Here is a 27,230-nt window from a genome sequence, read left to right on the forward strand (position 1 = left end):
CAATATAAAGTTATTATTAAATAAAATAAAATTTTTTTAAAAAGGCATTTGCTAGTCTGAGTGAACTTATTGAAAAGGCAATTGCTTTCTACATCTTCACCTAAGTTATTTTAATAATGAGACCTGATTCACAAAATGAAAGAGAATAGCAGAATGGATTAGAAACTGGAATCCTACAAAATTTTCTCTGCAAGATAATACTTGAAATTGAAAAGATACACACAGAGTTAAAACAGTGCTGAAACAGAATCAGTTATGCCTCAGAGGAAGAATAGAAAGGCAGGAGTAGCAGTTGTAAACTCAGAGAAAGAAATTTATTATATATAAAGGCATAAAATTTCACAAATAAATGCAAAATCACAGAAATGTTAGATGCATCTTTTTATGACTACAATGTAACAAAAATTACATTTGATAGAAGCCTTTGTGAGCATGGATTAAAATTATTTGAAAACAAAAATAAACTAATTATAAACAATAAATAAGAAAAAAAACAAGTCTTAGAAACAATCAATAATTTCATTAAAGATAATGGCAACAATGAGACAACATACCAAAATTTGTGGGATATAGCCAAAGCAATATTTCAAGGAAAATGTATATCTCTCATGCTTATGTAAGTAAGAACAGAAATAGCAGGCCAATGAATTGGATAGACCATTTTAAAAAAACTAATTAGCAAAAGAACTAATTAAAAATTCCAATTAGAACCAAAATTGAAATCTAAAAATCAAAGAAAAATTAATAAAATTGAAAGTAAAATAATTTGATAAATAAAAGTAGGCATTATTTTTAAAAAATCAATAAAATAGATAAACCATTGACTAATTTGATTTTCAAAAAAGAAAGAAGAAAAACAAATTACTAGTATCAAAAATGAAAAGGTTAAATTCACAACCAATGGAGATAAAGTAGAAATAATTATTAGAAGCAATTTGTCCAACTATATGACAACAAAATCAATCATCTAAGCAAAATGGATATTTAGAAAAATATTTGTTATAAATTACCCAGATTAATAAAACAAAAGATAAAATATTTAAATAACCCTGCCTTAGAAAGAAGAAATTGGACAGGTCTAAATAATATTCTTAAGGGAAAAAAGAAAAAATCAAGATCAGATGAATTTACAAGTTGAACTCTACCAGACATTTAAAGAACAATTAATTCCAATACTACATAAACTGGGGGGAGAGGAACAAGAGAGAGGAAGGGAATGGATAAAGAAGCAATATTACCAAATTTCTTCTTTGATGCAAAATTGGTCTTGATATCCAAACTAAGGAAAGCTAAAACAGAAAAAGATAATTATAGATTATTTTCTTTATTAATAATAATGCAAAAAACTAAATAACATATTAAAGGGATTACAATATAATACAAAACTCATATATTATGGCATGCTGGATTTATGCAATATGAAAGAATGCAATATTAGGAAAACCACAAGCATTATTGACCACATCAATAACAAAAATAATTAAACTTATATGCTTATTTCAATAGACACAAAGGAAAGTTTTTGAGAAAGCACAACATCCATTTCTATTTTTTAAAAGACACTAGAAAGTATAGGAATAAATGAAGTTTTTCTTAAAATGATAAGTTTTATCTAAAACCAGGAGTAAGCATTATCTGTGATAAAGACAAATTAGAAGCCTTTCCAGTAAAATTAAGGGTTTGCTTAGAAAACCCCAAGAAGGTCAACTAAAAAACCCAGTTGAAACAATCAATAATAACTGTAAAATGGCAGGATATAAAATAAATCCACACAAATCATTAGAATTTCTATGTATTACCAACAAAACCCAGCAGGAAAAAAAATAGAAAGAGAAATTCTACTTAAAATAACTACAGGTGTCTACTTGTGAAGACACTCACAGAAACTATATAAACACAATATTTACAAAATAAAGACAGATCTAAATTGTTATCTAATAATTACTCATGGGTAGGCGGAGCCAATATAATAAAAATTACACTACCAAAAAGCTAGAGAAATATAACAAAATTTATCTGGAGGAACAAAAAGTCAATTATTGCAATAAAAAAAAAAGTGAAGAGAGAGGGGGCTTAGCAAGAACAGATCTCAAACTATACTAAAAAGCTTTTATCATCAATTTGATAACTGGATAAGAAATAGTGTTGATCAATGGACCAGATTAGGGATATAAAAGCACATGTAAATGAACATATTAACCTAATGTTTGATCAATCCAAAGATCCAAGATATTGGCAAGAAAAAAAAAATCCTGGGAAAACTGGAAAGTAATCTGGCAGAAACTGAACATAAATCAATATTTCATGCCATATACCAAGATGAGCTTAAAATTGATACATGATTTAAACATAAATGATAATATCATAAGTAAATTAGGGGAGTATGAAAGAAATTATCTGTCAGGTAAGGGTTTCTTGACCAAACAAGTGATAGAGAGATTCACAGGAGGTAAAATTGATAATTTTGATTACATGAAATTTTTAAGTTTTTCTACAAACCAAAATCAGCCTCTAAAATTGGAAGAAAAGCAGTAAACCAGAGGAAAATCTTTAGAAGAAGGTCCTCTGAGTCAAATTGAGAAGAAAAAGAGCAATTCTCTAATTCCTAATCAACAGATGTAGAAAGGTCATCGTCAACAAAAGAAATCTAAATAACTAATAATTACAGATGAAAATTAAAACAAATCTGATATATCATTTCATTTTCCCTGGATTAGCTAAAATGACAGTAAATGATAAGAAAGCTATTACAACAGTCCATATAGGATGATGCAGATTTGAAGTAGAATAGTGGCCATGTAAACCTAGAAACGAGAAAGTATGAGAAATATATTGTAGGGTTAGAATTGAGAGGACTTGATAGCTGATTGAATATGGACAGTAAGGGAGTGCAAAAAAGTCAAGGATGCCTAGGGTTGAAAACCTGCAAGGATGATGATGCCCTAAACATATGGAGTATAATCTGATAAAAGCATGAGGGGCAGCATGCAAAAGGCTTGGAGGCAAGAGGTTTGGGGATGAAATCAGAGAATAGAAGATAGTTTTATTGGCTAAAGTAAGTAGGAAACAATAGTAAGTTATCATGAAGCAAAGAATTAAAAAATAATTCCAAAACAAAATTACTGGAATCATTAGATAAGTGAAGACTGAAAATTTAATGGATTAATCAGTTGCCAAATATTTAAAGCACCTTCTCAAAATAAGATAAAAATGTACTGACTGTAAGAATAAATGGAAGGAAATACAATTAGCAATAGTAATTGCAAAAAAAAATTTTTTTAAACAAGTTTCTCTGATGGAATATTATTGCTCTCTGGGAAATGATGAGCAGAATGCTCTCAGGAAAAAAATCTGAAAAGTCTTTCATGAACAAAGTGAAATATGCTTCATACAAAGTAATAGCAATGTTCTAGGATGACCAGCTGTAAATGACTGTTATTCTCAGTAGTACAATCACCCACAACTACTTTTTCATCATATGATAAAGAATCCTATCCATACCCAGAAAAGGAACTGTTTATGTCTGAATATAAATTGAAGCATTCTCTTGTTCTTTCTCTCTCTCTTTCTTTATTTTCAACTTAATTTTTCTTGAAGATTTTTATTTTCATTAGAGTGGGAGATCTATGCTTTCTTTCACAATTTGACTTTTATGGAAATGTGCATAATCTTACATGTGATTTCTTAATTGTAGGTGGGGGATAAGGAACCTAGAACTCAAAAAACTTAAAAACAAAAATCTTTTTTTTTAAGATTTTGAATGTAACTGGGACAAATATTAAATAAACAAAATGAAATAAATAAAACAAAAAAGACAGTGGTTTTCAAAATTACAGTATTCAGTCAATTACAGTATTCTGAGTGATAATTCTATCCTGAATAAAGCTATGACCAATCATTTACTGGAAAATAAGACCCTTCTAGATGACACAAAGAATGCTGGTATCTAAAGAAGGTTCTCCAATTCATATCAAGAAAAAGGAAATAATAGTACAGTGAAGAAAACATTGGTTCTGGAATTGAAGAACCCAAATTTCAAACCTGAATTTACTGATTATTTGTGTGATCTTAGATTTCACTTAACCACTCTGGGCCTTAGGTTTTTGCTTGTAAAATGAAGAAATTGGATCCAGTGATTTCTAAAATGTCCTGTAGCTCTTAATCTAGTAACTTCAGAGATGGAAATCTAATGGTAAGTTAAGAGTATGAGGCCAGCTATCTATCCAGTTGGTATTAAGAACAGCATGGGTGGTCATCAGAAATGGAATCTATGATGTAATGGGGGGAATTTCTGTTTTCTTTTGTGCTAGTTAGTGAAAATTGAATTGGGTAAATCCACAGGATGTTTGTCTCACCAAAATATGTGATGGCCCAGAAAGTTTTAATAGTGTTTATACAATACAAAATATTTAGTGTTTGATTCTCAAGTACATGCTATCATTTTAACAGAGAATGGTGATGAACTACCTTCTTTCTTTACTGAGGGGAGTAAGAGCATATGAAATTAAATTGCAAATCAGTTTTTCTCTATTGGCTGGAGACACATAAGACTGGGAGAAAAAATAGGAGCAAAAAGAATTTAGGTAAATGGCCTCTGGGGTTGAGGGATATAAATAGATTCTTGAAGAGAAATTTCAGAAGTAAAAGAACATGAGCAGTAAAAATCAGAGTTATTCAAGATCTGAAAATAGTAATTCAACATCAACAACTTGATAAAAATTATAGTAAATAATCTATCTCATTCTTCTCTGAGAGAGAGAGATAAAATGAAGGACAAAATTTTAAAAGTAATTCTTTTCAAATTATATTATAATAATATTATAATACTGGTGAATGATATTGAAAAAGGTTATCTGTTGGGAAAGAACAAAGAAAAAATAAATTCTCCCTCATTTCCCCAGTCAAAAGATGTAAAATAGCATAACCTTATGACAAATTACTATATCATTATAGAGAGAGTGCAAGTGTAAAAATGTGCATTTCAAACTCAAGTTTCCAAAATATGACAATCACTGAAAGAAAAAAAAATAAACTGGGGGGAAAAAACCCTTTAATGCTTTCCTTTTAAAAACGCTTTGAACAATGTTTAATATCTGAAAATTCTTTGGAGACAACAGTGAGCCAATTTTATAGCAACTTTAATGAAGTTCAGAAAAAAAAAGTGTTTTCAATACTCTTCTCTCCACAGAATAATGAAAATTTTGGTTTAAGGAGTTATTATTCCCAAAGTTATTGAGAGTACTTTGAGCAACATGAAGTACTGCATTTCAAAAAAGATTTTGATAAACCAAAAATTCATCACAACAAATGAAGAACAAATTAAGAAATTGGGGTTGGTTTTCATGGAGAATCAAAGATGAGACATAATAGTCCACTTGAATTATAGTGGAATTAGATATCCTATACATAACCCAAGAAAATAGGACTTAGACTAATGAGCAGATGTTTCAAAAAGACAAATGTATCAAGAAAAAACTTGCTAACAAATGGAGTTATCTTAAAATAGAATAAGTTATTATTCTAGTAATGAGTCCTTCCTTGGTTTTCAAGTATTTAGCTATTACTTTTGGAAATACTCCAGACCAGATTCTTGTTCAGTAATTGTTTGGGCTAACTAAGTTCTGAGGTTCTTTCCAACTCTGAGTTTCCCGGTGGTTCTATGTATAAAGCTAACTAAGCAATATTTACAATGCCTTCTACTATATTAATTGAGAAACTGCAATGGGTGGAAGCCAACAGTAAAGCCAGAAAATCCTGGCTTCAAATGTTGCCTTAAATACATGTTGGTTGTGAGGCAAACTCTCAATATGCTAAAGCAAACTGACACTAATTAGTAAGAACCTTCCTCACCTAGAAATTCCACAAAAATGCAGTTCTAGTCCTTATATTAATTAAATCAGCCAATCCTGATGTGAATTGGAGTAAACTGGTTTGATGTGGTAGTATGGTCCCACCCCACCACCTACCTTGGATACCCAATTCCTGTGGTAATAAACTCAAAAACTGTACATTACTTCCCAGTTAATTGCTGGATTGGCACCGAGGACAATTCTCTACATCCCTGACCCTCATTCCTTGCTTCTTATTAGGTAATATTAAAAAATATCTTCATTTCACTTAATACCAAATATACTATTACTATGGAGAATTTTCCTATTCCATACTATTATTTTTCCCTCTGGGGAAATCCTCTATGGGATTTACCTATTAGGGTTAGCCAGCTCTTTGTCTAAAACTTCATTTAAGTTTGAACTCTAAAGGTCATTGAGCCTTGGACTAGAGTGTGAAAATCATTGCCAGGTTCATTGTCCAGAAGCTACTTCTACTGTGCACTGCCCTTGGCCAGAGGCAATGGAAACTAAATGCTAAGACTATATCTTCCTTTCTGTTGAGTAGTAATAAAATTTTACTAATTACTACCCTCATGTAGCTCAGTTTCTCTTCACTCAAACTCTTCTGCATCATGTCCTACTCCCAGAAGTTAAATGAAAAGTATAATAAGCCAGATATAGCTTTCTGGGGGGTGGAATCCTTAAGAAAATAGGAATAGCAGAGTTGGGAATCTTCAAGGAGTGTGGTAGCTAGTTGATGAGAAGTTGAGAGTGTGTCTTGTGAGTAATTTGAGTGATCAGTTGTTTAAAAATAAAAAATAAACTCCTTTAGGGCTGGGAATTTTTCCCTGTGGTTTCAGTGACTATTGATGTTCAGTCATGCTCAAGTCTTCATGACCCTATTTGGGGTTTCCTTACAAAAATTGCTTTAGTGGTTTGCCATTTTCTTCTTCAGCTAATTTTACAGATGAAAAATTGAGGCAAACATAGTTAAATAACCTCTATATGGTCATACAGCTAGTGTCTGAGGACAGGTTTAAACTCAGGAGAAGGAGTCTTGCTGACTACAAATCCAACATTCTATCTACTGCAACACAGAGCTATACATGAATGGGGATAGAGGGCAGTAAACAAATTACAAGGAAATCAGTGGACAAGGAGATCTCAGGAACACTCAGAATTTTTAATAATAGGTTGGGTGTTGAGGATTCTATCCTTCAGTTTCTCATTAAGGCTAGTAGTTGGGAAATCAGAAAAAAGAAAAGGATTCATTTGCTACTCCCTTCCCCCAATCCATCCTTGGTTTGCAATGTAGAAACAGGCAAAAGCAATGAGACAAATTAGAAAACATTGATGAAGAGAATCCAAGGAAGGAAAAGTGAATCACCTTTAGAACAGATTGAAATAGAACCCCCAACTATTTCTAAGGAAGAAGAGAAGCTAGCTTAGGACTGTGTTTTGCTAAATTGAAAACTTCCAGCCCCCAAACTTGTCATCACCTCATTCTTCCAAGATAAGAGAAGAAGATACTCCACAAATCTACTATCTAATCTGGCTTCATTCTTTTAAAATCAAACAAAAAAGGAAGGGAGAGGGACGTGACCCCAAGTTGGCTTTATGCCAAAATGACTAATAGACAAATAAGGGAACTAGACTTCTTTTTTTAGTTTCCTTGATTGTGAAGCCAAAATGACTGTAATACCAGGATGCCCACATGCTAAAGGCAAGGGAATTCCCCTTAGAAGCTTCATTTCAGCTCTCACCTTACGGGGCACACAAACTGACTGTCAGAATTGTAGAAGTAGTGTTTCAAATTATCAAATACACTTTAGTAGAAACTCCCACTAAAGAGGATAAAAATAAATCCAAATCAGGATGGAGATACCCCATAGATCCACATGGCAGCCAAACTATGACAGCACAATACAATGATGTGGATGGAGCCAGCTTGTATCAGCTTGGGAAGACTGATTAATAAGTTTTTTTGGATGATTATATTCACCTTGAAAATAGGCAAAGGCTACAAATAAGGTTTAATTTGTTCTTTTATTGTTTGCCCAGATTTAAGAAAGTGTTGGAGAAAATGTTAACAATGCAGATAAAACTTAGAAGTGTGTCATATATACTTTTGGGATGAGGAGGAACAGTCAGTTGTTGAGCATTTACCAGCATGCCTTTGTCTATACATGAATCTTGTAACTATTCCTAGAAAATTATCTTTCCCTGAGGAATCCAAACGGAATGGTATAGCTGATAAAGTCTGCACCCAACAAATCCCCTCAGTACTACATTGGATCTATAACTATACCAATCATGGAAATGAATATGCTGTTCCAGACTGAGCCCACCAAAGAGGATGCTTTTTTAAATAAAAAGAAGCCAAGGAAATGAGGGATACAATATTTTCTGCTAACTTCAATGTCATGTAGGAAAGGGACCAATGGGGAAGATTTTCTGGAAAGGAGACAGTTATGATTGGCTAGATCTTGACAAGTGGATTTTATTGATCCTCTTACATGATGGCAGGGCCTACAGCCACAAAAGTAGGGGAAGAAAAGTGGGAGGGGCAATCAGGTGAAAGTCAGCTGGTGGTAATAAATAAATCCCAGCTAAGATAGTGGTCTGAGGAACTGTAGGAATAATCTGAATTCTGCCCACCAAATAGTATACCCACAAGCTAGTAAGAAAACAGCCAGACCTAAAAGAAAGAATAGTAGGAAGAAAAACCCTGGACGTTGGCTTGCATCTCTGATTGATTTATTTGTTGCTGAGGCAATTGGGGTTATTGAGACCAGATTTGAACTCAGGTCCTCCTGACTTCAGGGCTGGTATTCTATCCACTGCACCACCTAGCTGTCCCTCAGCCCTGATTTATTTTCATAACTTATACCAGATATCCTCAACATCTCCTGTCTCTGGAGCTTCTCCTTCCCTCTGATTGGAGGATTGGAGAAAGAGGAGAATGAATCTTAGGGAGCTCCTCCCAGATCCTTCACTATCTAAAGATGATACCCAGTGAATTTTTATCATTTCCCATTTGACTACTTTTCTGGATTTTCATCATTTCCAGAAACACTATTTTGCAAGATGAAATCAATTCATAAACTCACATTTCCTAAGCATCCCCTGTCCCTGAAGTCCTTCCTTCCCTCACTCTAGTTGGAGAGAGTGAGAAGTGGATGATGGGGAGTTCTGCCCCACTCTTCCTCTATTTCTGGGTGATACCCAAAAGAACTTGATCATCATTCCCCCCCCCAACTGTATGGCCCCTTTGCAAGGGTAACCTCTCCTACTTCCCATGCTTTTCAGCTTCTTTTTATGTGTTCATTAGATAAGATTATGAAATTCTTATGGGCAGAAATTGTTTAATAACTTTTCTTTGTATTCCCAGTATTTATCAGTGCCTGGTACTTAATAAATAGTAAGGGTTTAATATATTTTTATTGAGTGATATTGGATGAGAACTGATGGAGACATTATTCATACTGACTTATTTATTTCCCGTTTGATCCTCAACCTAGCCATGAGCTATATAGTAAAAGCAATTAGACCCAGGTGACACCATGAATGTACAGCTGTTTTTTATGGAGACTCTTGTTTTTGTGTTTTTCCTTCAGCAGCAACCACACTAAAGTTCTTCCTGTGTTTGACTCCAGCAATAGCAGCAGCAGCAGCAGCAACAGCAGCAGCTAACTTCAACAGCAGATGGCTCTGTCACCTGGATCAATAATACCTCATGAATGGACCTGACAGGCCTTTGAAATTCTGAACCTCTGTGGGATAATCATTATCCTGATAAAAATCTGCTATGAAATGCAATGTATTTAGTGCCAAGTCCCTAATGCCTTCATTATCCATCTTATACATGGCCCAGATTTCTTTGGATTTGAATAACAGATGCTGAGACTTCAGCAGTGGATTGTTGATTGGTGAAAATTATTTGATTGGTACGATCCTGGACCCACAGGGCTATGTGAAAGCTAATAAACTCAGAGACTGAGAATTATTACTCTCCCTTCAACTTCTTGTTGAATTGGTCTTTATTCCTACCATTTATTCCTCACTCCTTATTAGGCAATTTAAAAAATATCCTCATTTTACTGATCTCTGGTATCCTTCTATTAGTACCATCTGGCTCTTTGTCTAAAAATCTATATAAGTTTAAGTTCAGAGGGCCCCTGATCTTTCATCCACACTACAAAAGTCATTGCACAGTTCCCTGTCTGGAAACCACCAGCTATCTCCTACCTTCAGGAGGTAAACAGACCTTGATCCTAGTATTCCCTGTTGCTTCTGTTCTTTCTCTTTCATGTAGAAATAAAGTTGTGTCAACTACTGTTGGGGGCCGGGCCAGGTCACAGGAAAATGGGAAACCACAACAGAGACTGCCTCTTCCAGCTTCCCCGAGCCTGATGGGGCTTCGGACGTCTCCGGCCCTCCTCATGGAGACGGGAGGAGGGAATCACCAGACAGAGAGCCGAGGTTGATAGAACAGTGATGTTTATTGATGCTACAAGTCAGCCGTGTCTCCCCGAACCGTCCCGTGCCGCTCTTTTTTATAGCTCTTATCCTTCCTCATTGCTGTACGCCAATCGGGACAGAGAGTCCTCCCCAATCCCTCCCCGAAAGGAGGAGCCCAACCTTACTGTGCCTCCCCTGTCCCCCAACCTGTCCAGACTCCACCACATCATCAGCGCCACCTTGGTAGTCCAGGGATACAGGTTAGGGTGGGCCTGACACAAAGGCGTCTCAACTCATCCCAGGAGGGTCAGGTCCAGAGCCTCTTACAACTCCCCCTTTTTGTTTTTAAATGGGTACAAAATGTCTGCTTTAAGAGCTTCAAGAGCAGCACGAATGGTTTTTAGGAGAATTGAAAGAATTCAGGGTAATAGACAGAATGTAAGCATCAACAATCCAATTCCAATGAATCCAATTGTAATCCAATGAACTAAATCTGTCAAATTCACACCTTTGAACCAAGAAGTAAATCCCTTCGAGATTTCCTCATTCCATTCTTTGACAAAAACAGTAGAAGCATTTTGCATAGCAGAAATAATAAGATCAAGGGCTGTCAATTCACTAGTAACATTTGTAACATAAGTAGCATTTTGTAACACATCTTCCAAATATTGGTATAATGTAGAGTTAAAAGGAACAGGGGTAACACATACGGGATAATATTTATAATGACATTGCATTCTCATATAGCGGAGCATCAAAGCTTGTTGATGTACAACCACTTGCAAAACCTCAGTTGTTTGTGCTATTCTAGCTAACAGAGCACTGTCTATCTGTTCTTGATGTTTCCAAGCTTGTCCATTCTCAACCATAAATTGTTGTAACGAAGCGGCTACAAAACTTAACTGATTTTGTATATTATGTATCTGTATCTCTTCTATAACATTGAGAGCCAAATTCACTACTGACAATGCAGCTGCCAGTTCTCCTTCTCTTTTCTGTCTACTTAATCTTCCAATTAATTCATCAGAAATAGAAGTAGCAAAATCATCAGCTTGAACAGGATGAATAGTATAGGGAGGAACTCTAAGAAGGAACACAGCATAACCTATGTAATTCTCATTGTCTATTAGTAATCAAGGGATTATTACATTGGATCACATATCCACCCTCCACCTGAGTAATGTTAGGGTGCCTACATAGCATAAAGGCTGCATTATCTAACGTAAGAACCTGTCCTTTAAATTCATAACAGAGTACTATTTTCTCCATAATTTCTATGGCAGGTAGAATTCTTGTTTTGAAATATCTCTAACCATTGTCCAAGAGACAAATCCCTATGTAATGGATTGAAAAGATTCACAGAGATATTTACACCGTATAAGGCCAATCCTATTTTCCATAGCTGAGTTTGTGGAATATCCTTCACCACCGGGGAAGGGGCTACTAAAACGGAAGTGGAGGTGGTATTTCTATCCCAAAAAATTAATTTCTCCTCTCCAATATTATAAATCCCACCAATTTGTCCTGTAGAACAACTAACCATAGGGGTAAATACTATTCCATCTGCATCATGGGCACATGGAGGAAGATAGGATTGCCTTATGTGTGACACATTAACCAGGTCCTTATGTGGGATTGCTAACAATTCAACATCTAATAAACTAGTAAAATTGTTGAGATCCCGATCTCTGTGGGATCCTTGAGAAGTTTTCCATGATGTCAAAAGAATACAATACTCTAAAACATTTGAGCTATTTGTATCATAATATACACAGATAGGGGCATAGCGGGTATGGAAAGTTAGGGTACCATTGTAAGTCTTATTTGTGAACGCAATTGGGAAATCTAACCAAGGGCCATCAAGAAAAGAAGCATTACCACGCACAATTAATGGAAGGGGCTGATGACGCCATGTCATCATTTGGAAAACAGGCAAATTTGGAGTAACAGCCCAATAATTGGCTGCCTCTCTGGTGGTTACAATATCTTTCCATTTTAATGTATGGGGGACCATAGGGGCGGCGATAGCAACATCAGTCAGGATGCTGGCCAAAAAGCCTATGATTAATTTCCACGCTGCCTTGCTGGATGGATTTTTTCTCCTGCCTCTACGTCCCCTCTTGCGAAGTCTCTTTTTTCCTCCCCTCCATCTCTGCGTCAGAGATCGTCGACGGCATTTGCTGGACTTCTCTGACATTTCGCAACTGGATCCATCTCTTTTCTCCTCCATTCTCACCTGTAGAGACACAAAGATATCCTCTGCCTCTCACAAGGACCTTGTGAGGGCCATTCCAATTTCCTTTCTTGTCTTTCCACCACACAGTACTGCCCTCTAGGCAAGTCCATGGGTATAACTCATTGTCTTGTTTTTTATGATTGTCATTTCTATTTGGGGAAGTAATATAAAATTTCATGGCTGGTGTTGTACCATCCTCTCTGACTTGTAGATAGTTCAGAGTAAATACTGCTTTGGCATCTTGAGCTCTAGTCAGCCTTCCAGCCATTCCCCCTTTTTGTTTAATGAGCGTGCTTTTTAAGGATTGATTAGCATGCTCCACTATTGCTCGTCCTGTAGGGTTATAAGGAATACCTGTAATATGATGAATGGCAAACTCATCAAGAAAGGCCTTAAAGCCTTGAGAAGTATATGCAGGGCCATTATCAGTTTTTAAAGTGAGGGGTACTCCTACAACTGCAAAACATTCTAACATATGTTGTATTACACTTTTTGTGGCCTCACTGTTCTGTAGAGTTGCCATTATAAAGCCAGAAAATGTATCCACAGTTACATGAATCAAAGAGGATTGAAAGTGAGTAACATCCATTTGCCAAAGAGAATTTGGTAGATCACCTCGAGGATTAGAAGTAGATTCTCAAGGAGGGGGCCTAAAAGGAATACAGGCAGTACAGCGTTTGACTATCTGGCGGGCTTGATCCCGGGAAATACCATATAACCGATGTAAAGATCGTGCGGAAAGGTGAAATTGAGAATGAGCTAACTCAGGGGCTAAATACCATATAGTTGTAACAGGAGATGAGAGGGAAGAATCCACTATAGAATTGCCCTGAAATGTTCCGGCGCCAGTTGTTGGGGGCCGGGCCAGGTCACAGGAAAATGGGAAACCACAACAGAGACTGCCTCTTCCAGCTTCCCCGAGCCTGACGGGGCTTCGGACGTCTCCGGCCCTCCTCGTGGAGATGGGAGGAGGGAATCACCAGACAGAGAGCCGAGATTGATAGAACAGTGATGTTTATTGATGCTACAAGTCAGCCGTGTCTCCCCAACCGTCCGGTACCGCTCTTTTTTATAGCTCTTATCCTTCCTCATTGCTGTACGCCAATCGGGACAGAGAGTCCTCCCCAAACCCTCCCCGAAAGGAGGAGCCCAACCTTACTGTGCCTCCCCTGTCCCCCAACCTGTCCAGACTCCACCACATCATCAGCGCCACCTTGGTAGTCCAGAGATACAGGTTAGGGTGGGCCTGACACAAAGGCGTCTCAACTCATCCCAGGAGGGTCAGGTCCAGAGCCTCTTACAAACTACTACTTCTGTGAGTTTGCTGCTTTTCATCCAAACTTCCATTGTTCTTGCAATTACTATCTAAGGAATAGTATAATAGAAAACTCACTGGAGTCAGAGAGAAGAAGTGGTTGGGGTTTAAATCCTGCCTTTGGCATATGCTAGCTGGATAACTGTTCAGCTTGGCATAACCTCACTAAACTTTAGTTTCAACATCTGTAAAATAAAGGTAATAATAACTGTAGTAACTACCACCATGAGTTGTTGAGGATAAAATGGCATAATGTATAATAAGCATTGTATAGTTCTTATCTTGACCTAGAAAGTATTACATCTTGAAATGTATCCTTCTTTTATTCTGAATTTTCAGAGGTCTAAGGAAAACCTTTGTAGGATAGCCCTTCACTGATACTAACCAATATTCATTGGTTTCTTGAGTTCTATAAAACTTCTCTGAATATAAGATACTTTAAATAGCACTTTCCTAATCAAAGCAAATTGTATTTGAAACAGAAATAACACAGGAGGCTCTCATAGGATATCAGTCATGGTACCTTTATTTTAGTCAATATCAAAGCAATGAGAGAAGACTGGATTGACTTCAATCTTTACAGTATTTGCTACTGTATACTCTTCTTGATACTATCTCTTTCCTTATCTTAATCATTTCACTGTCCTCATTCTTTATTTGCTTTCTCTTTTCTCAGTGCCTTAAAATAGATATTCTGCAAGGTTTTATTCTTAAATGATTTTTAAGAGTCAGTGGTAATATAGAACCTTTGACTTGAAGTTAGGGAACCTTGATTCAAATCTTTTTTGTTTTGTTTTTAATTTGTGAAATAAAACAAGCATTTCTATAGCATAGTAGAAAAAAATGATTGCACATAAAACTGCAATCTAATTATGTACAACTTTCTATTCCATTCAAATATATAATAAAGTTATTAATAACTTTTTTCTCCCTTCCCTCCTAACTCCTTGCCCTAGAAATGGCTACCATTAGAAACAAAGATATATGTACATATTTTTAACATATATATATGTACATTATATATAGAATGTAAAATCATTCCATGTATACTTCTATTTGTCAGTTCTCTCTCTGGATACAGAGAGCATCTTCTTTCATAGGTCCTTTGTAGTTCATTTGAGTATTTATAATAAATAATCAAAGTGGTTTAGTCACTTAAAGTTTTTCTTTAAAAAAAATATTATTGCAGCTCTGTACACCATTCTCTTGGCTCATTTTGTTCTTCATTATTTCATGCACGTCTATCCACGTTTTTTTCTAAAATCAATGAGCTCATCATTTCTTATAACATAGTAGTATCCCATCATGATCATATAACATAACTTGTTTAGACACTAACTATACATCACTTAATTTCTTTAAATCTCAGTTTCCTCACATGTACAATACTCTACTTACCTTACAGGACTGTTATAAAGAAAGCACTTTATAAACTTAATTGTCTATATGAATGTGAGTTAATATTATTCTTTCTCTTGACAAGCTCATTTACTTCCAAAGCCTCAACTATTACTTTTTGGTGGATGACTCTTAAATTTGTATGTCTAGTCTTGATATTTCTTATTTCTACACTTGCATCTCCACTTAAATTCAATTCACATACAATCTTCTGTGGTATCAATAACAACAATCTCCATGATATTTTTCACTAGGTTTTTGGTTTTTGGGGAACAAGGGTACCTGAATTATATTATATTTGCTAAGGTTTTCCCAATGATTTTTCTAATTAGGTATTACCTACCTCAAGGAAATCATCAGTCCTATTCTATCAGTCTATCAATTCTATCAATCTATCAATCAATAAGTAAATCAGTTAATCAACTCAGGACTGAATTCAAGATTCAGCTATAAATCCAAAGTTATAACCACATTGGTATACCTCATTTGGATTCCCAAATAGAAGTTTCTTCCTCTTCTCCCCAATACATTTTAATGTTCCCCATGATTATTTCTGATATAAAATTCTTATATAAGGCCTTGCACATAAGATGTTCCAGTTTTAATGGCTCATTTGCCTCTCCCTAATTTTATTCTTATAGTCCAGTAGAGGGAGGGAAGTTTTTTTGCTATCTAAAAGCATGGAATTTCCAGGCAAAAAGTTGCCTTACAAATCAATTATCAAGTCTCTCAATTATCAAGAGAGAATTTAAGGCTAGGGAGATAGTGCAATATCACTTTGCAAGGTAGTCTCCTGACTACCTTTCTTTGTGCATATTCTTTGTGCACTTTAGTTAGGAGATGATTTTTTCAGCTATTACCATTCTGTTCAGTAATTCTGAAGTGATTTCTCTTCTCTATTCATATATATTAATATCATCTATAGCCACATTATTCACTAAATATCTCCATTCCAGAAAGGAGGCTAGTACCTATAGCCCAGGTGATCTACAGTGGAATTTCTCAGTAAGAGTGACTGCCTTCTCAGCTCCCAATAAAGCCCACTTCCCCTGCAGTTGAGTAGAACACTCCGCTGACTTGTCTGAGTTTGAAACACATTTGCCAGTATTTCCTTTTAGTTAAAAGACAAAAGTGAGAAAGGAGGCCTCTTGCCCACATGGAGCAGGAAAGTACATAGTGTTCATTAAAGAAAAGAGAAAAAAAAATGCATTTGGAACGAGGGGGAAACACCAGCCCCAAGGACCCTGGGCTTTTTCTACATTTCCTTTAAAAATATTTCCTCCTCCCCACCAACCTTTAAATTACGAGAAAAACAGACAGGAAGGGGGAAAAGCAGTGGGGTTCACAGAAAAGGCAAACCGTTGATTATGAGTCACCTTCAGCTGGCTTATAAAAAGGGTCTTAAATTAGTTGGAACTGGCTTTTTGAGCCTGGCGTGGGCTGCCATGCTGCTGTCTAGAGAGATTGATCTGCCTGCAGATGACTGGTGATTGCTGTCCCTATGATTTACTTTTAGATTTCTTCTTGTCTTCAGCACACGTGGGCATGTGCACGCACACACACACACACACACACACACATACATACACACACACTACACATGCCAGCCAAATGGAGGAAGTCTGTGGCCTCTCTAAGAAGCACTAGGTTTTTGCCTGACTCGTTGGGAAGGAAGAAACTTTGCTTGGTGAAACAGGTAGGTTATTAATCTTTCTTTCCCTCTTCCCTTCTTTTCTTTTTTCTTTTTCCTCCTTTCTGTTGGTGAAAATAAGCAAAATAGAATAGACAGAGCCAGACTGAGGAAGAGGAAACTGGTTGGACATGAGTTTAAAGCTCCAAATAGGGATTTAACAGCCCTGAAATGTAGAGATGTGGAGACATATCTCCCCAACTACCATTCAAGTGGCTGACTCTTTATGAATGCAGTTAGGTGGTCCTAAAGAGACAGGACTCTTGCACTTTAGCCCTTCTCCTAGGGCTAATCCCTCCTCTTCTAATAATAGATTTCTCTACTTGCAATATCAGGCAAACTCAAAGTAGAACTGACAGTCTAAACCTGCAGTCTAAGTGTTAAAACTGTTAAGTTATCTCTTTTCTCCAGGTGGAGCTACTGTCTTTTCCTTTAGTGAAAGTATGAAACACTACAAATATTGTAGTGGGGTTTTTTTTATATTAATTTATTAGTTTTACCAACCTAATTTTTCTTTCCTTTTTTAAATTTGTTATATAGAGTAGCTTTCTGGAAATGATAGGAATATACTAAAAATCATAAAGAAAACTGATAAATAAGAAAACAGTAATTTAAGAATGATAGAGTTGTATAAAAATTTGTTTTGGAAGGTTTTATAATTTTTTAAGGCATAATTGATGAGACTGAAGATTAAGGGGATTTGCCTTAGCTGAATTTACATTAACTTATTGAAGATAGATCATATATAAAAATTAAGGAACAAGCAAAACTATTACCAAACATTGTTTTTTTTAACTTTATGGACAGTGAAACTGCACAGCTTTAGTGAGCAGAGGGGCTATTTTCAGAGCCAGAAAATCTCATTTTCAAAGAATGTCTGACACATACTGGCTGTATGAGCCTGAGCAAGTTATTTAATTTCTTAATACCCCAAACAACTCTATGACTGATATGTACTGGTAAAGATTTCTTCAATGGGACTTAGCTATACCAATGAAATCAAGAGAATTTTACAACTAAAGTTTGGAGACAAGTGGCTTCAATGGGGAGTCCTTAAAAATAAAGTATTGTGATACTCTAGAAAGAATATTGAATTTGATTCTAGTGACCAGTTCTAAAATTAGTCTGCTATTTACTCACTTCGGTGACTTTGCCATTCACTCACTATATTTGTGACTGGATCTCAGTTTCTTTTGACCGCTTTAATAACTTATCAACTGAATGATTTGAAAGAACCTTAAACGTTTTAGCATATCAGAGCTAGAAAAAAACCTTAGAGATATCTAGTATGAACCCTTTTTCCCATCTAACCAAAAAAGAAAGCCTGAAGCACAGAATATATAAAATATAAACATATGCATTTAAGCATCAAAATCAATGTTTGCTATGTATTGATACTTCATGTAAACATAACACACTGGAAAGAGTACTTTAAGTTTAACTGTAGACACCAATAAATATCCATGGGCCTTTGACCTTGAGAAAATCACCAAAAAACACCCTGAACCTCTTTTTTGTCATCTTAAAAAGCAGAACATACTTACCATGCTTATGATTAAAAAAATGAGAATGCATATGAAAACTCTTTGAAAACTGTTAAATACAAATGTAAGGTATACAAATCTAGTAATTTATACATCCCAGGATTACCAAGAATAAACTTTAACTTATATATTAGAGCTGATTGAGGAAAGTCTCATTTTACAGAGGTCCAACATGGGAAATAATTTCTCCAATATCACATAGTAGGTTGGTAACGTGCCCACTAGAATTTAGTTTTAAATCTAACCCTCTTTGAAATATTCTAACAATGATAATGATAACAATTTGATAAAAAAAATTCCTCAAGAAATTATATAATTATTGTCTAGTATCAGATTAATATTTGTAGAGTGGCTATACTTTTAAATTGATGTTAGACATATATTTAAAAATCAAATACTAACAGCACACAGTTATATAGCAATTTAATATTTACAAAGTACATCCTTTATAAGAATCCTTTAAGAAAGGTAACATAAATATTTCAAAAGAAGAGACAGAAGTGGGGGGGATGTCAGGAAATTTATACAACTAATGTCAAGAGCTACAACTTGAACTTAAGTATTCTGCTCCAACCAATGTTCTTTGCACCACACCACTTTGCCTTTGCACAGATCCAAGTTCACAAATCCCTTTAAATATAATCATTTGATCAATCAACGAGCATTTTTTAAAACTCATAGTATGTGACAGGAACTAAAGATCAAATGACAAAAATAAAAGTTCCTATTCTTGAGAAACTTACAATCTAGTAAGAGAAGATAGCATATCCATATAGGTAGATAAAAATAATTTAGGAATAAGGTATGAGCAACTGAAGGAGAGGATAAAAAAGGCTTCATACAGAAGGTTATATTTAAGCTGAACTTTGATTTAAGTTATTTATATTCTAAGAGGAGGAATTAAGATGGGAGCATATTTCATACATGAGAGATACCCAGTATAAAAGATGAGAAAAGTATCACGTGTGAGAAATAAATAATAGGAAGGAGAGTTTGACTAGAGAAAAATAAAGTACATTAAGACTAGAAAGACAGGATAAAGTTAAGATGTGACGGCGTTATCACTAAATAGTTAAATAATATTATATAACTATAAGACATCAGAACTTTTAATAATCATAAGCCTGTCAAAGAACTTATCTATGTGAAGTACAAATTTACCTTTTTTATAAAGTAAACTATCTGAAATGGGGGTAGGGGAAGATGTCAAATAACACAATAAATCATCTGATGTGGTGGGGAGGGGTAATGGAAGTGGCTGGAAAAGAAAGGATGAAGACTGAAAAAACGTCATTGGATTTAGCACATAAAAAAGCATTGGTAATGCTGGAGACAGGTTTAGTCAAGTGGTGTTGTCATTATGAAGAATGAAAAAGTGAATAGAAGTTGAAGAGTTGGGCAATATAGATAATCTTTCCTAGGAGTATGGCTATGAAAGGAAGAGGAGATATACGATGATAGCTTAAAAGAATGATAGGATTATATGAAAGGTTTTATGTTTTCTTTTGTTCACATATATAAGTATCTATACATTTTAATGTATATATGTGTATATATGTATTTACATACTTATATACACATTGTATTCATTCTAGTAAAAGGGATGGACTGGCATTTTGTCTTTGAACCTCTGGTGTTTAGTTTGTTCATTTGAATTGAATTTCATAGAAAGCCATAGTTTAAGGTATACAATTCCAATTGTTATAATATATTGTAACAATTAGAATATATTATAATTGTCACAATTTTACTTTCCACATATAAATACAAAAAGATTAAAAGTACTCTCATGTCTGTTTTCTTTACATTCTAACAAATAAATATCCTAAAAAGAAAATGATAGAACAAAAATATTTATAATCCCAAACCAACATTTTGCATAAGAGGATGTAAAAGTCCTGAAAATAAAGTGACTTGCCCAGATCACAAATGTCAAATTAATGGAAAGGTTCAGGACTAGGATCTCAGTCTTCAGATTCCCAAGTCAGGGCTCTTTCTATTATAGTTCAATCACTGTTTTAACTTTTAAAAAGTTACAGAGTGAAGTTCTTTCTTATCTGTTTTTATTTTTGTCTTCAAATTTGCAACAGATTTACTGTTAGTGCTAGTACAGATGTAAATAATTATGTAAAATCATTCTGGATAGATTTCATTTTCTTTCATTTAAACTTACTGTTTTAAAATTTGTTCCAGTTTCTAAAATTTTGTGAAATTTTAGAATCTTACATTTTAACTTTTTTCTCAAGAGAAATTAACTAATTTTTAGCAGATTAAAATTTTAAGTGTATATCCTGAACATCTTTTTTTAAAAAACTATTTTAAATATGAGATTCAATAGGATAAGAAGTCTTATGTCAACTTTTTTGACTCTGGTGTTTAATACCATGCAAAGCATACAATTCAAAGGAAGGAAGCGAGGAAGGAAGGAAGAAACCAAGGAAGGAAGGAAGAAACCAAGAAAGGAAGGAAGGAAGGAAAGAAAGAAGGAAGGAAGGAAAGAAGGAAGGGAAGGAGGAAACTTCTTAAGAAAATTTTACTTTTCATAATTTCTTCAGTTTTCAAATACAGAATGAGCAAATTCTACATATATCAGAGAGATGTAAAAGAATGGAAAAATACAAGCAGTCAATTCATCACATTAAAACAGGCATATAATAACAATCCTGGGAAATAAGCAATAAGCAGGTCAGCAATTCATTTGCAATTTTACTCTTAAAAGAGATGCCTGAGAAGCTCAACTATTTGTCCACAGCTCCACAAGTAGTATATTTTAAAGACCAAACTCTCCCTGACTTTAGGTCTCCTATCCATTATACCACATTGCAACTTGATGATAGAAATAAGAGGATAAAATAAATCTAATATGTATTCAATGACCCATTACTCAATAGAATAATTTATTTTTATTGAGAAACTAGATTAGCTGTTACACAGATGTAACAGAGGGAAGATACAATTTAACATTTTAATAAATAGCATTTCACATTGTAGACCTACAAAAGTTTTCAAATGACTGAACATGTTAGGAACTTTATATTATTATATTTTTCTATTTGTTTTGTTTGTTCTAAGTATATTTATTTCATTTGATAATTCAATACAAACAAGTATTAAATGCCTGCAATGTATAAGGTACTGTGTTAGGCCATGAGAATACAAAGTAAAATCAAAAGTTCTTGTTTGCAGAGCCTCCAATTGCTTCTCTATAATATTATCTCTTTTAGCTTCATCAGCTGTATGACTTCCTCAACTCAAGAAAGAGCCATTATATCTTCTGTTGCTGCATGGTGGTATTATTTGTTCATTGCTTTCATTTCCACTATTTCTTAAACGTCCAATAATTTACTGCTATACAATTGGCATTTTATCATTTCTTCTGCCCATGTTGTCTATGAATATCTTAAGTTACTTTCTCATCATATATAGTCTTTTGCATATACCATAAACAACACTGAATAAAAAGTGAGCACATGTAACATGTAGATAATAGTAATGACCTATTAAACATACAAAATTCCACTTGGTCTACTTTAAAATATTTCTTCACTAGTTCAAATTAAGTAATTATATCCTTGCAATTATTATCACCACCACTGATGCAGCACTAAGCACTTAAGACAATCCTTCTATAATCAAGATTTAGTAAGCATTATATGCAAGGCACTATACAAGATATTGAAAATACAAAGAATGAAACAATCCCTAGTCTGAAGAATCCTGCATTCTAATGGGAGAAGAAAGTACATACTTGAGTATATGTAATTTATAATATAAAAATAATAATTAAAAAGTAAATAAATACAAGATAAATAGGGAAGGACAGTAGCAGTTGGGGTATAAGAAAGAATAAAGAAAAGCTTCACATAAAAACTTGAGCTATTTACAGGAAGGGGATATTCTGTGCAAGAGAAATGAGAAGAAAGTACATTGCACATATGAGAGATAATCTGCAAAGCACAGAGACAAAGATGAAGTATTATGTGTGACAGAGAGAAAGCTAGTTTGCCTGGAACACATGGTGGAAGAGAGGAAGTAATGTGCAACAAAACAAAAGGAAAGACAGATTTGGGCAAGGTTACAAAGAACTTTAAAAGCTAAACAGGATTTTGTGTTTTAGTCTAATGGAAATACAGGATCATGAGCATTGATTGAATCAGAGAGTCACATGGTCAGATATGCTTAAGGAAAATCAATTTGGCATTTATATGGGAAATGAATTATAGTAAAAAGAGACATAAAGCAGGTATAAAACTTGAGTCTTGAAATAACTGAATTAAAAAATGAGGGTGATCTGAACCAAGGATTTGAATAGAAAGGAGGGAGATACAAGAGACAGTAGAAATAGCAAGCTCTAGCAACTGTTTGCATGTGTGGGATGAGAGAGATGGAGGAGTTAAGAATGATGTCAATGATGTGGTGCCTTCCACAGAAATAGGAAAGCTTAGAAAACAGGAAAGTTTGGTGGAAAATATGAGTTCTGTTTTGGCCATGTTATGTTTGAAATAGAAGTCTGAAATTCAGAGAAATCTACTTTGAAATATCCAATAGGCAATTAGTGATGCAAGACTGGTCAGATATTGGGACATGACATATTGATCACTTAATAATTGAATTCTGAAGAGCTGTGATCAAAAAATTCATCACATTGAGTACAATTTGGTTATAAGTTTCTGAACTTAACTTGGTTGGCTTTTGGACGAAAAATATACACATTCCATCACTTCATCTATACTCAAAAGTCTTTCCAGCTTAGTAGTTTGTGCTCCAATGCCATCGCTTTTTTGAAAATCAGGACCAACAACAGACCACAAGTTAAAGGTTAGGATTTTAATATAGTTTAAAAATACTATCCTGGTAAATTAATTAACATTTTCCACAATTTAGGTATAAATGTTTATCATGAAGATTGGATTTTTTCCTAATTTTGTGCTATAGAAAAAATTGTTAATTTCCTACTGTTTTAAAAATTCAAGATGTCTGTAAGAAAATCTTCTGACATAGTCAATCAATGAACATTTATTAAGGACCTATTATGTTCTAGGCACTGATTAAGTCTTGGGGGTACAAAAAGAGGTAAAAGGTAGTCCCTGTCCTCAAGGACCTTACAAACTAATGGAGAGACAACATGCAAACAAAAATATAACAAACTAAATACAGGATAAACAGGATAAAATGGATGGAAAGCACTGAAATTAAAACAGAATAGGGAAGGCTTCTTGCAAAAAGTAGGATTTTAGTTAGGATATAAAGGAAGCCAGGGAAGTTGAAGTAGTCAAGAGCAGAGAAAGGAGAGCATTCCCGGCATGGGAGACAAAAAGAAGATTCAGAGCTGAAAGATTTTCTTATTTGTGAAATAGTCAGGAAGCTGGTGTCATTGGATTGAAGAGTATGTATTAAGATTTAGGTATAAGATGACTATAAAGGTGTGGTAGGAAAGAAGAAAGGAAAGGAACTATGTATTAAAAGCTTTGAATGTCAAGCAGAACATTTCATATTTACTCCTGGAGTAACTGGAGAAAGAGGGGTGAGGGGATAACATGATAAGATCTGTGTTTTAGGAAAATCACTTTTTGGCTAAATGGAGTATGGATAGGAGTAGGGAGAGAGGAAGTAGACAGATCCACTATTGCTATTGCAATAATCTAGCTATGAGGCAATTAGGACCTACACTAGAGCAGTTATAGCACATCAGAGAAAAAAATGAATATGTAAAAGAGAAGCTTGGCAAAGGCTTGGATATTAAGAGGCAAGGGAGGGGAGAGAATTTAGGATGACTTCTAGATTGTGAGACTGAGGGACTAGAAGGATTTTGTAATAGAGAAGGTAGGAACTGGGGAGAGTTTAGAGGAAAAAATGAATTGAGTTTTGTATTTCTGGAGTTTCAGGTGTCTACTAGACATACACTTTGAGATATCTGAGAAGCAGTTGAATAAACGTTAGTAAAAGGCACTCGTGAAAATTTTTGGTTCTAAAAGAGTGTTAGTATTTGTTATGAACACTAATAAAAATAATTGAGTTTACAAATGTCAAATATAAATATACAAAAATGTAAGCAGCCTTCCCATCTATGTATATAATATGTAATAAAATTCTGAAAAAAATGAGTTAATCATTTAAACTACTTAACTTTTTTTTATTCTAAGCACTTTAACAAATGCATCTCAGATAACCCAAAGACTAAAAAGTACCATCATTGAAAATGATATATTTCCCTTAGTTTGGAAATTTCCAAACCAAGATAGTTTCTGCCCTGTCAAAATATATAAAGTATAAAAATTCCCCCAATAAATTCTTTTTAGTACTGAATCACATAGCTAGTTTCATTATGAAGTGAAAGAAAGAAAATTTCCCTCTTTTTGCTAAATGAGTCACATACTAAGATGACATTTTAACTTCTAGGTTCTGCTAAAGCATTGCTGAAACCTGAATCTTGTGAGAGCAATGCACTCAGCATAAAAGGGTATCATCTGACTCCTTTACAGGAAGTATCAAACTTTATCTTTTAAAAAAGAATTCCTTCAGAAAGACAGTAAAAGAAACTATGAGACAAGATTCAATTCAACAAATTAAAAAAAAAAAACAATAAGCAGCTATACCATAGATGTTTGGATTTTCTTTATGTAGATGAACATAATTGAAGAAGAATGGATGCTCTCAAAAAGCTACAATAAGTACCCCCATTTACTAAATAGTATTTCCAGGGAAGTGTGAGAGTGAAAGTAAATTAAATTTACTATAGAAATGAAATCTGACCAGAATTTTACTTTTGCAAAACATATTAATTCAAAGTCTTTAGCTTTAAAAAAAAAAAAAAAACTTTAATTTACTAATTCCTAAACTGGAAAAAAGGAAGGAAGGAAAGAAAAAAAGGAAGGAAAGATCACCAATACAAACATTCTTACAATTTTGCTATTTAGAGGACTTTACTAATGTCTTTCAACAAAATAAATCTATATAAATCACTAAATACTATAAATGATCAAATAAATTTAAAGTATTATATTAGTCTATACACAACTTCAGATTATAAAAATGTTAAAACTATGTTTTATATTATGATTTTAGATAGCTTTTAAGCAACCCATTAACCAGAAAATGTGTTCCTTTCTTAAAAATTTGCATTAAGACCTTTATTAAATTAAATTCTTCCATCTACATAGCCACATATCTATATATAACCTTTTTTTTTCTGTTTTGCAGGAAACACAAATATCAAGAAAGAAAAAACTTGTGATTTGAATTTTTTATTCTTTATACTCTATATACTGAAAAGTAGCTACAGGTTTATATGTTGTTAATGCTAATCGTGATAGGGGTTTTTCTCTTTTATTTCTGACTGACTCCTACATGTTAGCATTAACAGTATATGGCCCATTATCAGCATTCACATGAAACAAGTTCCTGCTGTGGAAGGATGATAGAAGAATGTGAGTCACCCTACTGGAAAAACATAACTAATGTATTTTTATTTGTACTTTTAACCATAGCTTATTCATTGAGATACACCAGTCTGAAATCACAAAATTGTTGTTTTTGAAGTTTTTAAATCATGATTATCAAAACATTATATTTTCATCAACAAGAAAAATAGAAAAATATAATACAAATCAATGTTTCTAAATCTGTTTTCCTGGGAGGTTTTTTTGATAATAATATAATAACACAACAATTTTAGTGGATACTATTACAATTCAGCTAGTATATGATTAAAAACACTGTAAAACATTTTAGTAATTTAATTTTCACTTAAGGAATTAGAAGCCCTAATTGCCTTCAGGTCAAGAATGGATAGATATCTAGTTCTATGTTTTATGATTTTTCCATCTACATTTTTTAAAAGTTCAAAATTTTGTTTTCCCCCTTCATTTCCTAACTTCCTTTTTTATTTTTTAAAATGCAAAGCAATGACTTTCAATTATTCAACAGATTTAAAAGAGTGAAGAATGTTAAAGTTAAATATTTAGTATAATTATTTCAGTATAAATAAGATTTATCTTTAAAGGTAGTTAGTAAAAGCTTTAGGTAATGAATGGAAGTAATGAGCAAAGAAAAGTTTTCCAAATTAATCATATTCTAGTTGTGGGCCAATAGATCTAGTCTCACTATATTTTTGCTGCACCTGACCTTTCTTTAAAATGTCTTTTTAAAAAAAAGTTAAAATTTCTTTCTCTTCTTTTTCATATTTAATATTCAGTTACTTAAGATAACCACCTAGGAGAGTGTTTAACAATACCCTTCTAGCTCATTAAAAAGTAGTTATGAGAGGTCTCTGCACAGTTAACTGTTAGAAAAGGGGCTACTTTTCATTTGGAAATTTAAAATTACTCTTCCTCAATAAGAACTCAGCAATAGTTATTAAAATATATACTTGAGCTACATTAACTTTGAGGAGTAAATACTATCCATACATGTTACTCACAGGTTAAGAGATGCTGTTTTTCTTTTCTTAATGTGATAGTACAAAAGAAAATCAGCTTCCCTCCTTTTATCTGCAGCAAAAGAAAAAACAGAACCTGAAAATCCCTATGCATATATGATTTGCTTTGTTGAAAAGATTTCTCTTTGTTTTCTATTAAGCTAAAATAAACTAAAACATGAGGAATGAAAAAGTAATGACTTGTCATACTTAGAGATATGTTTTAATAACTGTTACTGGAAGAAGATAAATACCTTGTCAAATATTTTAACAATTTTCTTACCTATTCCTTGTTTGTGTATATGTTTTCTTATTTGTATTATTTTACTCAGGAAATCC

This window comes from Antechinus flavipes, chromosome 3 (assembly GCF_016432865.1).
Source record: "Antechinus flavipes isolate AdamAnt ecotype Samford, QLD, Australia chromosome 3, AdamAnt_v2, whole genome shotgun sequence".
Lineage (NCBI taxonomy): Eukaryota > Metazoa > Chordata > Mammalia > Dasyuromorphia > Dasyuridae > Antechinus > Antechinus flavipes.